Here is a 15,270-nt window from a genome sequence, read left to right as displayed (position 1 = left end):
ATGATCTCATTGAATGGCGGAGCAGACTCAGTGGGCTGAATGGCCTACATCTGCTCCTACGTCTTATGGTCTCAAAGTCTAACTTCCATACTATCCACATATTATTTGATTTCCTTTAATACTGAAAAACTACCACCTCAGTCTTTAACATACTCAACAACCAGGCAGCTAAAGCTGCTCAGAGTGGAGGATTCAAAAATCTTTAAATGAAGAAAATTCTTATCTCAGTCCTAAATGGCTGACCCTTATTCTGAGACTGTGAACCTGTGCTCTAGGCTCCTCAACCCTAGGAAACATCCTCCCAGCATCTACCCTGTCAAGCCCCTTAAGGATTTTATATGTTTCAATTAGATCACCTCTCATTTTCCTAACTCCAGGGAATATAGGCAAAGTGTAATCAATCTTTTCTCATAAGACAATCCTCCCATTCCGGCCAGTCCATTGAACCTTTGTTGCATTTCCTCTAAGGCGAGAATGTCCTTCCTGCAGATCAAAACAGCACTCAGTACTCCATGTGTGGCCTCACCAATGCCCTGCGTAATTGTAGTAAGACTTCTTCACTTCTTATACTCCAATCCCTTTGTAATAAAGACTAACATATTATTTCCTTTCCATAATTGCTTGCTGTGTCACTATATTATGTTTCTATGATGCGTGTACAAGGATACCAATGTCCTTCTGAATGCAAGCCCCTCCCAATCTCTCACCATCCAAAAAATATTATGTTTTTCTATTTTTCCTACCAAAGTATATAGCTTTACAATTCTCCACATTATATTCCATCTGCCACATTCTTGCCCACTCACTTAACCTGTCTATGTCCCTTTGCAGCCTCTTTGTGTCCTCCTCACAGCTTACATTCCCACCTAACCTCCCTAGCCCAAGGCCACTGAGGTCCTTCACAGCCCACTTAGCACCCACCTGAGACTACGTGACTCATTACTGCACATTTATTTCCTGACTCAGCCACTAGTGCTGCTAATGATCCTCCCTCCATTGCGAAGATTCTTGCTCTGCAAGATAATTGCTTGTAGAAAGCTTTGAAACTTATCTTTAAGTCAAGTGAAGTTTTAACTCTCAGTGCCTCTGGGATAGGGAAGGGCAAAAAAAAAACACACATCAGCCAGGGTTCCTGCTCATGATTGCTGCCCTTTTGAAAGTGTTTGTGGGTGAACATCTTTTGAGGGTGATACAGCTTTGCTGTGCTGTCGCTCGTGGAGGAGTTGAGGAATTGTTGGTTGTCAATCACTACATGTGGAGAATGAGTACTAGGTCAAGGAACCAGAGGGCTATGTATTCCGGTGGACCAACACCTCAGAATGAAGAGCGTGTTGAGGAGAGCAGAAAGGGAAAATATTAGAAAATAACATTAAGGAAGGAACAAACTAGAGCAACAATGTGCTATTGAGGTTCCATTATCCTCTTAGTATCTTAAACTGTACTTCAGTTACAATTGATACAATGCAGCTCTTTGTGCACAGTATATAGGCTGCACCACATTGAGTACATGTCTAAACTTGTCAAGGGCCCAGAATTTTCACTGACTTATTTTTATGTTTCCTCAGATGAAGGCACATTGCAGTTACGGCCAAATTAGCCACCCCGACCCTAGGCATCCAATGTTCCCCAAGTCCATGGTGACTCTGCATCATAAACTAATTCACCATGTTTTCTCCAGCGTACCCTATCCTGGCTACTCTCTACCCTCTTGGCATACCCCTAACCCGGATAATCTCGCCCCCATCCAGTGTACTACTAACCCAGCTACTCTCTGCCCCTGAGTATACTCCTAATCCGGCTACTCCCTGCCCCCTTAGTGTACCCCTAACTCATCCGGCCTCTCTAATCATTCCAATGTACCCTTAACCTGCTCCCACTACTGTACCCGAATCCAGTAAATCCCACTAGTAACCCAGCCAGTCCCTATTGTATCTGTAACATAGCCTGTCCCACTCTAACAGATGAAGTGTTTGTTTCTTGTAAATCATCTGGACATCACAAGGCATGAAGTTCAATGTTGTCAGACAAAAAAAAATGGGCGATATGGGTTGATTGGAAGCCCGTCAGATTTTCATTTACCTTCATTTTGGTCTGTGTTCTCTTTCATCCTCTGTCCTCTTAGCTCTGGCAAGATCGTCAAGGTGTTGTGATACCATTAGAACCTCCCCTTTATTTGTCCCATTCCTTTAAATTTCAGTTACACCCAAATTTCCTCTCTGAAGACTGCATCCCTTACTGATAACTGATTTTGTACTGGGGTGCCCAGATGTTTTCAGTCAGGAAGTTTGAGTGTTATTAGTACACTTCCATTCAGGCAAACTTAGCACCCCAGTAGCCTTTTATACAGTACTTCAGTGTTTACGTTACAAATAAAAATAAAAGTAAAGAGTAGACTAGTAATGTAGAGGGCTGGACTAATAATCCAGAGAACATGGGTTCAAAATCCAACACAGCCAATTAAGAATTTGGGTTATACTTACATCCATTCATGGAGAAATGTGTTTCAGAAAATAGTCCTTGATGAAAATTGGGCTTTGGTCAGTGATGGACTGGGAATTAAATATTCCTGATTATAAAAGTGTGAAGAGGGAGAGAGAAGGGGAAAAAAAAGACCTTGGTAATGGAAGATATAATACAGCCTTCGAAAATTTTAGTTGCAGCTCAGGTAGAGGAAATGTTTATGTTTCTTCTTCTGCAGGTATGTAACATCCTTGATTATTTGAGTGTCACTGAATCACAGCTTCTGCCATGATTAACATCTTAACATCTGTCATAGGGGAAATGAGAGAAGCTATTATAAAAGACAATATAGCAGAGCACTTAAATGAATTTAAGATAATCAGGCAGATTCAATGTGGTTTTGTGAGAGGGAAATCATGTTTAACCAATTTATTGGAATTCTTCGAAGAAGTAGCATGTGCAGTGGATAAAGGGGAACCTGATGATGTACTGTACTTAGATTTCCAGAAAGCAGTTGTTAAGGTGCCACATCAAAGGTTATTGTGGAAAATAAAAGCTCATGGTGCAGGATGTAACATACTGGCATGGATAGAAGATTGGCTAGCTAACAGGAAACAGAGAGCAGGCATAAATGGGTCATTTTCTTGTTGGCAAGATGTGCCACAGCGGTATGCCACAGGGATCAGTACAGCAGCCTCAGCTTTTTACAATTTATTTAGATGACTTGGATGAAGGGGCCAAAGGTATGGTTGCTAAATTTGCTGATGATTCAATGATAGGTAGGAAAGTAAGTTGTGAAGAAGACATAAGGCGGCTACAAAGGGATATAGATAGGTTAAGTGAGTGGGCAAAGATCTGGCAATCCGGCAAGTATGATGTGGGAAAATGTGAAATTGTCCATTTTGGCAGGAAGGATAAAAAAGCATATTATCTAAATGGTGAGAGATTGCAGAGCTCTGAGATGCAGAGGGTTCTGGGTGTCCTAGTGCATGAATTGCAAAAGGTTAGTATGCAGGTTCAGCAAGTAATTAAGAAAGCTAATAGAATGTTATCACTTATTGCAAGGGGAATTGAATACAAAAGTAGAGGGGTAATGCTTCAATTATACAGAGCATTGGTGAGACCACATCTGGAGTACTGTGTACAGTATTGGTCACCTTATTCAATGTAGGATGTAAATGCGTTGGGGCCAGTTCAGAGGTTTACTAGATTAATACCAGGAAGGGCTGCTTGTCTTATGAGGAAAGGTTGGACAGGCTAGGCTTGAATCCACTGGAGTTTAGAAAAATAAAAGGCGGCTTGATTGAAACATATAAGATCCTGAGGGATCTTGACAAGGTGGATGTGGAAAGGATGTTTCCTCTTGTGGGAGAATCTAGAACTAGGGGTCACTCTTTAAAATTAAGGGGTCGCCCATTTAAGACAGAGATGAGAAGAATTTTTCTCTCTCAGGGTGTAGTGAGTCTTTGGAACTCTCTTTCTCAAAATGCAGTGGAAGCAAAGTCTTTTGAATATTTTTAAGGCAGAGCTAGATAAATTTTTGATAAGCAAAGGGATGAAAGGTTATTGGGGGTAGATGGGAATGTGGGGTTGCAGTGACATTCAGATCAGCCATGACCTTATTGAATGGTGGAGCAGGCTTGAGGAGTCTATTGGCCTACACCTGCTCCTAATTCGTATGTTCGTATGATTTTGCTACCGGGGCAGGATGAGAGGCAGGCCCCAAGTTGGAATCATACCTAGCGCAAAGGAAGATGGTTGTGGTTGTTGCAGGTCAATCATTTCAGCTTCAGGACATCACTGCAGGAGTTCCCCAGGGTAGTGTCCTAGGCCCAACCATCTTCAGTTGCTTCATCAATGACCATCCTTCCATTATAAAGGTCAGAAATGGGGATGTTCGCTGATGAATACACAATGTTCAGCACTATTCACGTCTCCTCAGATACTGAAGCAGTCTGTGTCCAAATACAGCAAGGCCTTGGACAATATCCAGGCTTGGGCTGACAAGTGGCAAGTAACATTCACACCACACAAGCACCAGACAGTGACCATCTCCAACAAGAGAGGATCTAACTACTGCCCCTTGACATTCACTGTTATTATCATTGCTGAATCCCCCAATGTCAACATCCTGGAGGTTACCATTGACCAGAAACTGAACTGGGCTAGCCATATAAATACTGTGGCTACAAGAGCAGGTCAGAGGTTAGGATTCCTGTGCTGAGTAACTCACCTCCTGACTCCCTAAAGCCTGTCCACCATCTACAAGGCACAAGTCAGGAGTGTGATGGAATATTCTCCACTTGCCTGGATGAGTGCATCTCCAACAGCACTCAAGAAGCCCAACACCATCCAGGACAAAGCAGCCCATGCACTGGCATCCCATCCACAATCATTCACTCCCTCCACTACCGATGCACTGTAGCAGTAGTATGTACCATCTACAAGATGCACTGCAGGAACTCACCAAGGCTCCTTAGACAGCACCTTCCAAACTCCCGACCACTATCATCTAGAAGGACAAGGGCAGCAGACACATGGGAACACCACCACCTGGAAGTTCCCCTCCAAGCCTCACAACATCCTGACTTGGAAATATATCACCATTCCTTCACTATCGTTGGGTCAAAATCCTGGAACTCCCTCCCTAACAGCACTGTGGGTGTACCTACACCATGTGGACTGCAGTGGTTCAAGAAGGCAGCTCACCACCACCTTCTCAAGGGCAACTGGGGATGGGCTATAGTGCACAATATGCATTCTATAAATCCCTCCCTATTCAGGCCACTCATCCCACTCTCCTTAGGATAGTCATTGCAACACGGCTAGCCTGTGGTTCAGAATAACATCAACAGTGTGGGGTTTGATCCTCATTCCAGCTGAGGTAGGTAGACTTGTAAAAAATTCATTCATGGGATGTGGGCATCACTGGCCCATCCATAATTGTCCTTGCTCAGAGGGCATTTTTAAGAGTCAACCACATTGCTGTGGGGTCTGAAGTCACATGTAGGCCAGGCCAGGTAAGCAGATTTCCTTCTCCAAAGGGCATTAGTGAACCAGATGGGTTTTTACAACCATCAACAATGGTTTTGTGGCCTTCATCAGACTTTTAATTCCAGGTTCTTTTTTTTACTGAATTCAAATTCCACCATCCGCCATGGATTTGAACCTGGGTCCCCAGGGCATTACCCCAGGTCTATGGAATACTAGTCCAGCAGCAATACCATTATGCTACCACCTCCCCGGTCTTTGCTGGAACTTGAGGTTTAGGTGCAGTTTAAGTTTTTGACACAAGATGGAGATGTTGCCTTTCATTGATGCTCTGCTTACTTGGCTGGTTCACCCTGTCAAATACAAAAGTGAATTGAAATCTCTGGGGTGTCAAATTCGCTTTGGGCGGTTGCATAAAGCAGGCAATAACAAATCTGCCGCCTATTTTACACTGCATCTGATTTTAATTCCGTCAAATTTATACCCCTTTGTGTCTATAATGTTTATCCCTTCGCCAATATCGCTATAAAACAAACCTATTATCTTGTCATTAACACATTGCTGTTTGTGGGAGCTTGCTGTGTGCAAATTGGCTGCTGCATTTCCTACAGTACAAAAATACTGCTTTGGCTTTAGAACACCCTAAGTGTAGAAAGGGCACTTCATAAGTACCAGCTTTTCTTTAAATCAGGGAATAAGCCATAATCCAAGATTGCACTCCATCACAGGACAGAGGGACTGCTGCACAGTTGTGGGTACAGGCCCCAGATTTTGGACTAATGCACAAGGCAGCAACTGTCAATTCCTGGGAGACTCACGGGAGGGTTGGTACCAATGCCAGGCACTCCTAAGTGCTACTCACTTTGGAAAGACTCCTGGCCACCAACAATACTGACAGCCAGCTCTGTTCATTAGCAATCCTGTTTGTTTTCAATTGTGCTCAATGTAGCCGCAGGCTGCCTCTGACCCACATGATGACAAGGAGGTGGCCGACATGGGCATATGTGTGGTTCCTGGTTCAAAGGAATTTGCTTTCCCTCTGGCCAGAATCCCGATGTGGACACGAGAACAGACCTGCTGTCGCTGGAAGCCGTGGCTGCAAAGGGAGGCCTTGTGGAACCAGAAGGTGGAAGGCAGGCATGTCTTCATTTCATGGTCCCATTCATATTAGATTTACACATGAGCTGCTCCACATTTACTTTGGGCATTAAGTTGGTGGTGGCCGGGGTGGAGGGTAGTGGTGGGGAAGTGAGGAAAGACATTACAGAAGAATGAAAGGCTTGCATTTATGTCATGCCTTTCACAACCTCTGGATGCCCTGAAGCTACCTACAGCCGATTACGTATTTAAAAAAATATATAGTCACTGTCGTCATGTACAATACATGACAGCCCATTTACGCACAGCAAGATCCCACAGGAAAGTAGCGTGACAAGTGACAATGACCAGATAATCTATGCCTTAGCAGTATTGGTTGAAGGTTAAATATTGACCGGGTCACCACGGGGAGAACTCCCCGCTGCTCTTCTTTGAAGTAGTGCTGCCGGGTCTTTCACCATTGCCCCGAGAGGACAAATGGGGCCTCAGTTTAACACCTCATCCAAAAGGTGACACCTTCTGACTGTGTAGCGTTCCATCAGTATCGCACTGCAGGCGTTGGTCTAGATTTGATGGTAAAGTGTCCGGATTGGGACTTGAACCCTTGCCATTCTGTCTCAAGGCCAGTGCCACCCACTGAGCCACAGCTGGAGGTTCATTCATGGCGTTATAAGTGAAAGGCTGCTGTGCTTGGTAGCCACACCAACGTTTGAAACTCAATCAGGGTCATTCTAACTTTGGGCGACAGCACAAAAGGGGAGGTGGAATCAGCTGCCCATTGCCCAACAATCCCACGTCTAATTTATATTGAAGTCGACAGGAGAGATGTAATACGGACAAGCGACCTGATAAAGCCCCTGTTGCACTTAGCGTTGCCACATGACCTCCTGTCTCACAGTGCCCCATGCTCCCACTATTGGTTGACCAACATGCCGATACTTGTGGTGCCCATGCGCTTCCCAACACCCAACTGAAACACAAACAGACTCTTCATCGTTCCACTGGATGATTCTCAATTCAGTCAAACAGCCCTCCTTCTCCCCATCTCCAATATGATTTTTATGACTAAAATATTTTTTAAAAACACATATCTTTTGAAATGTCCAGATGATTTTTTTTTCAGCAGCATCTTGAAGGCCTTTTATTGTTTGTCAGCTGTGGCTCAGTGGGTAGCTCCCTCGTCACTGAGCCAGACAGCTCTGGGGTTCAAATTGCACTCAAGGGTGAGAGTGCAAAAGTCAAGGCTGACCATCCGGGGGAGCAGTGCATTGTTGGAGGTGTTGTCTTTCAGGTGGGATATTGAAACTGAGGCCCTGTCTGCTCTCTCAGATGGGTGTAAAAGATCCCATGGCGCTATTTTGAAGAAGAGCAGGGGAGTTCTCCCTGGTGTGCCGGCCAATAATTATCCCTCAATAAACATCACAAAAACAGATTATCTCATCATTATCACATCGCTGTTCAGGGGAGGGGCTTGCCATGTACAAATTAGCTACCGCGTTCCCTACATTGCAACAGTGACTACACTTCAAAAGTAAAGCTTTTTGGGGACATCCGGTCATGAAAGGCGTTAGATAAATGCAAGTCTTTTTTTTCCTTTTTTTTCCCCCTGGATGTTCCAGGACAATCCTGGAGGGTTGGAAAGCTCAGGGCGGAATCATCCCAGATTTGCGCAAAGTGCCGTAGTGGGTGGGAACGAAGTTGTTTTAGCCGCCGGCCGCAATGGCGGGTTTTCGTACCGTATCGTCCCATTCCCGCCTCATTAATTGAGCAGCCACAGGAAACGTGGCGTCTCACTGGTGGGTGGCCTCCAATTTGCCCTCCACACCATTACCTCGCCACTTCCTCACACAGGGCACCATGTTTGAACTGCAGCCGCGCGCACACTTCTCAATGCTTGCAGCCCAGGAGGGCACTGTTGAAGACATGGGCCCCAAAAGCCATGAAGAGTGCAGCCCCCCCGATTCAGTGATGCCTCCCTGGGATGCTGTGGAGGCCCACCGCGATGCCCTCTACCCCCGCTCTGGCCACAGGAGGCCCATCAGTCTCACCACTCTGGCTTGGGAGGCGGTGGCAGTGGTGGTCAGTGCCAATGCTGCACACAAGAGGTCGGCCATCCAGTGCAGAAAACAGATAAATGATCTCATCCGTGCCGCCAGGGTAAGGTAACCATCTCATCACTCTAAACTCACACACTCACAAGCCCATCACACATTCACTGGCATCTCACTCACTACCAACTCAAGGGACATCACCACTCACTCTCCCACACACACCCTCACATCCCCATCTGGCCTCATCTCCTCTGGAGACTGCCCCCTCAGCCATCACCATCTTGGGGCAACTTGCACAGATCAACATGTGTCCCCACACACACCCTGGAATACTCCCCTCCTTCCCCAGTACAGCCCTTGCCCTGCAGCCTCTTCCCTGGCCTGAGGCCATTTCTCCCCCTTCCCCAAGCAAGCCCTAGCCCTGCAGCCATTGAAAAGCCACCCCTGCCTTACGGCTGGTCTGGCAGGTAGAGAGCCCCCCTAAAAGTGATGTGGTGCTGCCTGCGAAGCCTGGCGCTGATGACCGTGAAGGTAGGCAAACAAACCTTGAAGTCGCGAGCAAAGTCCAGCCCACCAGGTGCACGTCGCTTATGTACAGTTGTGAAACACATCAGTGTGCAATCACGTCGATGTGCCTGGATGATCCAGTGTGTGGGGTGGGGGATGATTCCGGCGAGCAGGGCTTATAATGAGATGCTAAAGTATTGAAATTAGGTTCCCCACATGCATGGGAAACACGGCCCACCGTTGAAGGATGGAGCAAAATAAATCGCAAACTGGTTTCACAACGGCTTGAAACCAATTTTTGGCCGTCTTGCCATGTTGTCCGCTCACACCCGACGCCAACGGGGGCTGTAAAAAAACTATTGCCCAAAGTCAAAATGATTCCTGTTCTAGCTTGTTGCTGAATACGTATAATTACTCTGGGCATCAGGAGCTCAACTGTATAAACATAGGGCCTTGAAGGGATAGTCAGCGAATGTTCCCCTTTACACTAATATATCCAATGCCCTTTTGAAAGCCCCAATTGGATCAGCTTTCGCCACATTTTCGGACAGTGCATCCCAGGTTACAACTCTCTGTGTAAAATAAAATCTCCTCTTGTTGGTTCTTTTGCCAGTATTGGCCCCTGTTAGCACCTCACTTCCGAATAGAATTTAGGATATTTGAATTGTCTACAGTATTCAAGGAAGCCTAGTTACAGGTAGTTTCTATTGAGCCTGACGCATGCACTTTATAATAAAAAAAATGCTCTGATTTGATCAGGCCATTAATTTTCCTGAAGGCTGGTTGCCATTGCTTTGATCCTGCTTTCCAGGATCCCAAGGGATGTTTTTAGCACTGGAGCTTTTTGGGTAGGCTTCCTTACGTCAATAAGCTTTCTAGGAATAGTCTCCTGGAATCTATGTGTGTTGCTGTCTGCCTGATCGTTCAGTGAAGGTGTTGTTGTTTTCTGTCTGTTTGGGAGCCTTCGGTGTTCAGGGAGCCGGCTATCATTTCCTGTTTTTGCCTCATGAACAATGGTGGGAAAGGCTTCCCTTTGCGACTAGGCCTCAGAGTCCCCACTTTCTCTGGAACAAAGAGGAAAAGGACCTGCATTGTCTATAGATTGGTGACCTTATTTTTTTTCTCTCTTTTTAAAAAAAAAAGTACTTCCCGCTTACAAAATCTATGATGCTAGAGACTGTATCATTGAACACTGCAAACACAAACCCACACTGACACTCTACGTTAGGGTTGCCAGTTCCGTCCAGGGTTGTCCTGGAGTCTCCAGAAATCGAAGGATAATTTCCAGGATCCCATTGTGAGCAAACCCAAGAAAAAAATATCATAAGGGCAATAAAAGAAATTGTTTGATTGAAACTTTTCTTTGAAACCTTTTGATTATTATTTATAGGAAAAAAAGCTGCCTTATAGCCAATCAGGTAAGGAATTGGCATGGAAAGGCGGGGCACCTTAGGGATTGATGTGTCAGGCAACCAATGGCAGGATTACAGGGCATAGCATTGGCAGCATCAGGTCACAGTGATGAAACCTGCAGCAATATGTCCAATCATAGTTGTCAACCCCAATTCTGAGTCATAACAACTGTTGATCGATTCCTCTTCTACCTCAATTCACTCTTTATCATGTAGACACATTCCACACTTTTCACTCTTGTTCCCATTAATTTTCCCTCCTCTGCTCACCACAACCCAACTTGAATACAATTTGACTTTTGGGTGCCTTTCCGGCTGCCATTTTGAGGCATTCGGGCCTGAGGAATGTTGACAGGCAGGCTCACTGGCAGAAGTACAATGGTAGGCACTGGGAGGGGCGGAGATGAGCAAGCCCAGGTCAGCAGAAGGTCCCCTGTGGTATCCCTGGAGCCAGGAGCAAGAACATTCTTGATTTCACTACTAAATGCTAGCTCTAATTTTAAAGTTATACCTCCTTGTTCTGGACTCCCCCACCTGAGGAAATAACTCCTCTCTATCTACCCATCGGCTCTATTGATCATCTTAAGCACCGCAATTAGATCACCCCTTAATCTATACTCAAGGAATACAACCCGAGTCTACATAACATGAAATCATATTTGAACCATTAAAAGCCCAGAAACATTCTGGTGAATCTGTATTGCGCCCTCTCCAAGGCCTACATATCCAAAACTGAATGGAGTACTCCAGATGGGGATCTGACCAAGGCTCTATTTCTACAGCTTATTTATTTAAGTTTTAATGGAACATGTTCAAGGGATTGTAACCCTTGGCGACCTCTTGCAATAGCATGCAATTGGGGAGAATGTTGATTCATTTCATCTCTTTTGGCTGGCACTGAATATGCAACTCCTACTTGCAGGGAGGTGCCAACAAGGATCTTAAGCCCTCTAACTAAATTTTGGATGGTGTGTTGCAGGCAGCAGCAGTGCTAACTCCTAAGTCAGTTTAGTTGAGTTTGATGAGAGAGGCTTCCTAAGGGAAATAGGTTTCGAGTAACTAAAGGAACGCCAAGACGCTTCTTCAGTTACATGAGCGATGAATTAATAGCATAAAAAGAAATATTTCTTTCCAAAAAAACAGTTCATCATTCATTTCCAACCCTCCCTGCACCCCTGCAGAGCGTTCTGTATATTCAGCAAGTTTATTAATCAAAGATTACTTTAAATCATTACGAGGCACTTCAGTCCGATGGGGTTGGACAGAGTCCAATGCAGCAGGTGAAAGCAATGAATCACTGGTGGTTTCGAGAGAAGTTCCTGCCAAGTAAAGATGGGGAGCAGCTGGCTTCTCTGGAACATTGTAGCTGTTGCTAAACACTCTGTTTAAAGTGCCCTACTTTTTAATGGGATTTATATTGGACATCCAAAAGTGAATCAATCTAAGTGAGGGCACCAGTTGGTTTATATGTAGGATAATGGATAACCAGGAGTGAGTTACAGGCTGGAATCTAATCAAGGTGTACGGATCATTTATGTTTGAATTAATGTATATTCGGGAGTGAGTTACAGGCTAGAATCTAATTGAAGAGTTTGGATGGGTTATATATCGAATAATGTTTATCCGGGAGTGAGTTACACTCCCGGCTGGTATCTATTCCAGGAGTTCAGGTGGTTTATATATAGAATAATGGATATCTGGGAATGAGTGACAGGCTGGAATCTAATCGAGGGGTCAAATGCTTTACGTATAGAGTTATGGATACCTGACAATGAGTTTCAGACAAGAATATCCAGTCGAGGATTTCATGTGCTTTAAATGCAGAATAATGTAATGCTGAGAGCAAGTTGCAGATTGGAATTTAATCAAAGTGATCAGATGATTTATAAATAGAATAACTGGGAGGGACCAAAAGTGGGTCAATAGCAGTACTATTGATTGAGCTGGTCAAGTCCTAAAGGGAATTGCTGACAAACTGGAAGAACTAACATGAGATAAAAACCTATGCAATAAAGTCACAGATGCATCTGTCCATGACAGAGTTGATAGGAATGAGTGCACAGCCCTGGTGGAGATGAAGTCCTATCTTCACACTAGGGCTCCTTCCATCATGTTGTGTGGCACTACCACCATACTAAATGGAATGAAGTCAGAACAGATCGAGCAGCTCAAAACAAGAAGTGCTGCTGGTTATTAGCAGCAGCAGCAGGGTTGTATTCCACTGCAATCTGTAACCTCGTGGCCTGGCCTATCCCTCACTCTACCATTGCCATCAAGCCAGGGGTAAACCCTAGTTCAATAAGGAGTGCCGGAGAGCATGCGATGGGGAGCACCAGGCATACCTAAAAATAAGGTGCCAATCTGGTGAACCTACAACACAGGACTACATGCATGTTAAACAGAAAAAGCAACACGCGATAGAGAGCTAAGTGACCTCACAACCAATGGATGAGATCAAAGTTCTGCAGTTTGCCCACATACAGCCATGAATGGTGGTGGACAAGTGAGCAACTAGCTGGAGGAGGAGGAGTCTCCACAAATGTAGGGGGGACATGAGGAAGAACTTTTTTATGCAGAGGGTAGTGGGTGTCTGGAATTCACTGCCCAAGTTGGTGGTAGAGGCAGAAACTCTAAACTCTTTTAAAAAGTACCTGGATCTGCACCTTAAGTGCTGTAAGCTGCAGGGCTATGGGCCGGGTACAGGAAGGTGGGATTAGAAAGGGTACCTGGGTGTCCTCGGGCTGGCATGGACAAGATGGGCCGAATGGCCTCCTTCTGTGCTGTAACTTTTCTATGGTTCTAAATATCCCTATCCTCAAAGATGGGGGAGCCCAGCACATCAGTGCAAAAGATAAGACTGAGGTGTTTACAATTCAATTCACTTTATGTGATAGTCAGAAATGGCTGAAGGCAAAAGTCTAAGGACCCTGACAACATCCCGGCTACAGCGCTGTAGACTTGTGCTCCAGAACTAACCACACCTCTAGCCAAGCTGTTCCAATATAACTACAACACTGGCATCTACCTGACAAATTTGAAAATTTCCCAGGTATGTCCTGTCTGAAAATGCAGAACAAATCCAATCCGGCCAATTAACGCTCTATCAGCCTATTCTCAATCATCAGCAAAGTGATGGAAGGTGTTGTCGACTGTGCTATCAAATCACGCTCAGTTTGGGTTCCGCCAGGGAACCCACCTCCAGAACTCATTACGGCCTTGGTCCAAACATGGTCAAAATAGTGGAATTCCAGAGGTGAGGTAAGAGTGACAGAACCTTGACATCAAAGCAGCCTTTGACAAAGTGGGCATCAATGGGCCCTAGTAAAAATGAAGAAAATGGAAATCAAGAGAAAAACTCTATAATGAAATTGAAGTCAAAGTGACTCAAGGGGCAAAGTCTCCACTCTCAGTATTTAGCACAAAGGAAGCTGGTAGTGGTGGTTGGAGGCCAATCATCTCAGCCCCAGGACACCGCTGCCGAAGATCCTCAGGATAGTGTCGTAGGCTCAACCATCTTCAGCTGCTTTGTCAATGACCTTCCCTCCATCATAAAGCAGGAAGTGGGGATGATTCCACAATCTTCTGTTCCATTCATAACTCCTCACATAATAAAGCAGTCAGTGCCCACATGCAGAAAGATCTTGGCAACATTCAGGCTAGGGCTGATGAGCGGCAAGTAATATTCACGCTACACATGTGCCAGGCGATGACCATCTCCTAAAAGAGTGAGCCTAACCATCTCCACTTGAATTCAAGAGGATGACCATCATCAAATCCCCAACTATTAACATCCTGGGGGTCACCATTGGCAAGATACCTAGCTGGACCAACTACAGAAATAATGTGGCTACAAGACCAGGCCAAAGGCTAAGGCACCCGGTGGTGAGTGATTCGCCTCTTGACTCCCTAAAACCTGTCCACCATCCTGAGTCAGGATTGCGATGGAATACTCTCCACTTGCCTGGATGAGTGTAACTCTAATAACACCTGAGAAGCTCAACAGGACAAAGTAGTTAGTTTGATTGGCGCCTATCCACCACCTTAAACCCCTTCAACCACTGACGCACACTGACTGCAATGTGTACCATCTGCAAGATGTACTGCAGCAACTCGCCAAGGCTTCTTTGCACCTCCTCAGCCCACAACATCAACAGCTTAGAAGGATACGGGCAGCGGGTGCAAGGGAGTACTGCCACCTGAAAGTTCCCCTCAAAAAATACCTCACTTAGTCTGACTTGGAAACCTATCACCATTCCTTTGTCGTTGCAGGATCAAAATCCTGGAACATTCTACCTAACAAGAATGTTGGAGTAACTTCACCACATGGATTCCAGCTGTTCAACAAAGCAGCTCATCACCACCTTGTCAAGGGCAATTAGGAATGGGCAATAAATGAAGGCCTTGCCAGCAATGCCCACATACCATGAACAAAGGAAAAATAGTGAGCTGGAATCTAATCGAGGGGTTTAGGTGGGTTATATATAAAATAGTGGATACCTGGGAGTGAGTTACAGGCTCAAATCTAATTGAGTATCGGATGCAAGTATGTAGGCTCTAGTCTTACTTCATCTTATGTTTGCCTTGTGTTAGTTGCTCATTCACATAAGTGACTAGATCCAAGCAACGAGCCACACACCATTAGTTTGATGTGGCCATGTAGCCTCCAACCACCTCAGGTTTCAGGATAGCCCTCAGCCCCAAGGGCACCTTTGAATGGTCACCTCCCTCTCAGATCAGCAGTTGCTTCCTTA

Source organism: Cetorhinus maximus, chromosome 18 (assembly GCF_964194155.1).
Source record: "Cetorhinus maximus chromosome 18, sCetMax3.hap1.1, whole genome shotgun sequence".
Classification (NCBI taxonomy): Eukaryota; Metazoa; Chordata; class Chondrichthyes; order Lamniformes; family Cetorhinidae; genus Cetorhinus; species Cetorhinus maximus.
Note: the sequence above shows the minus strand (reverse complement) of the source record.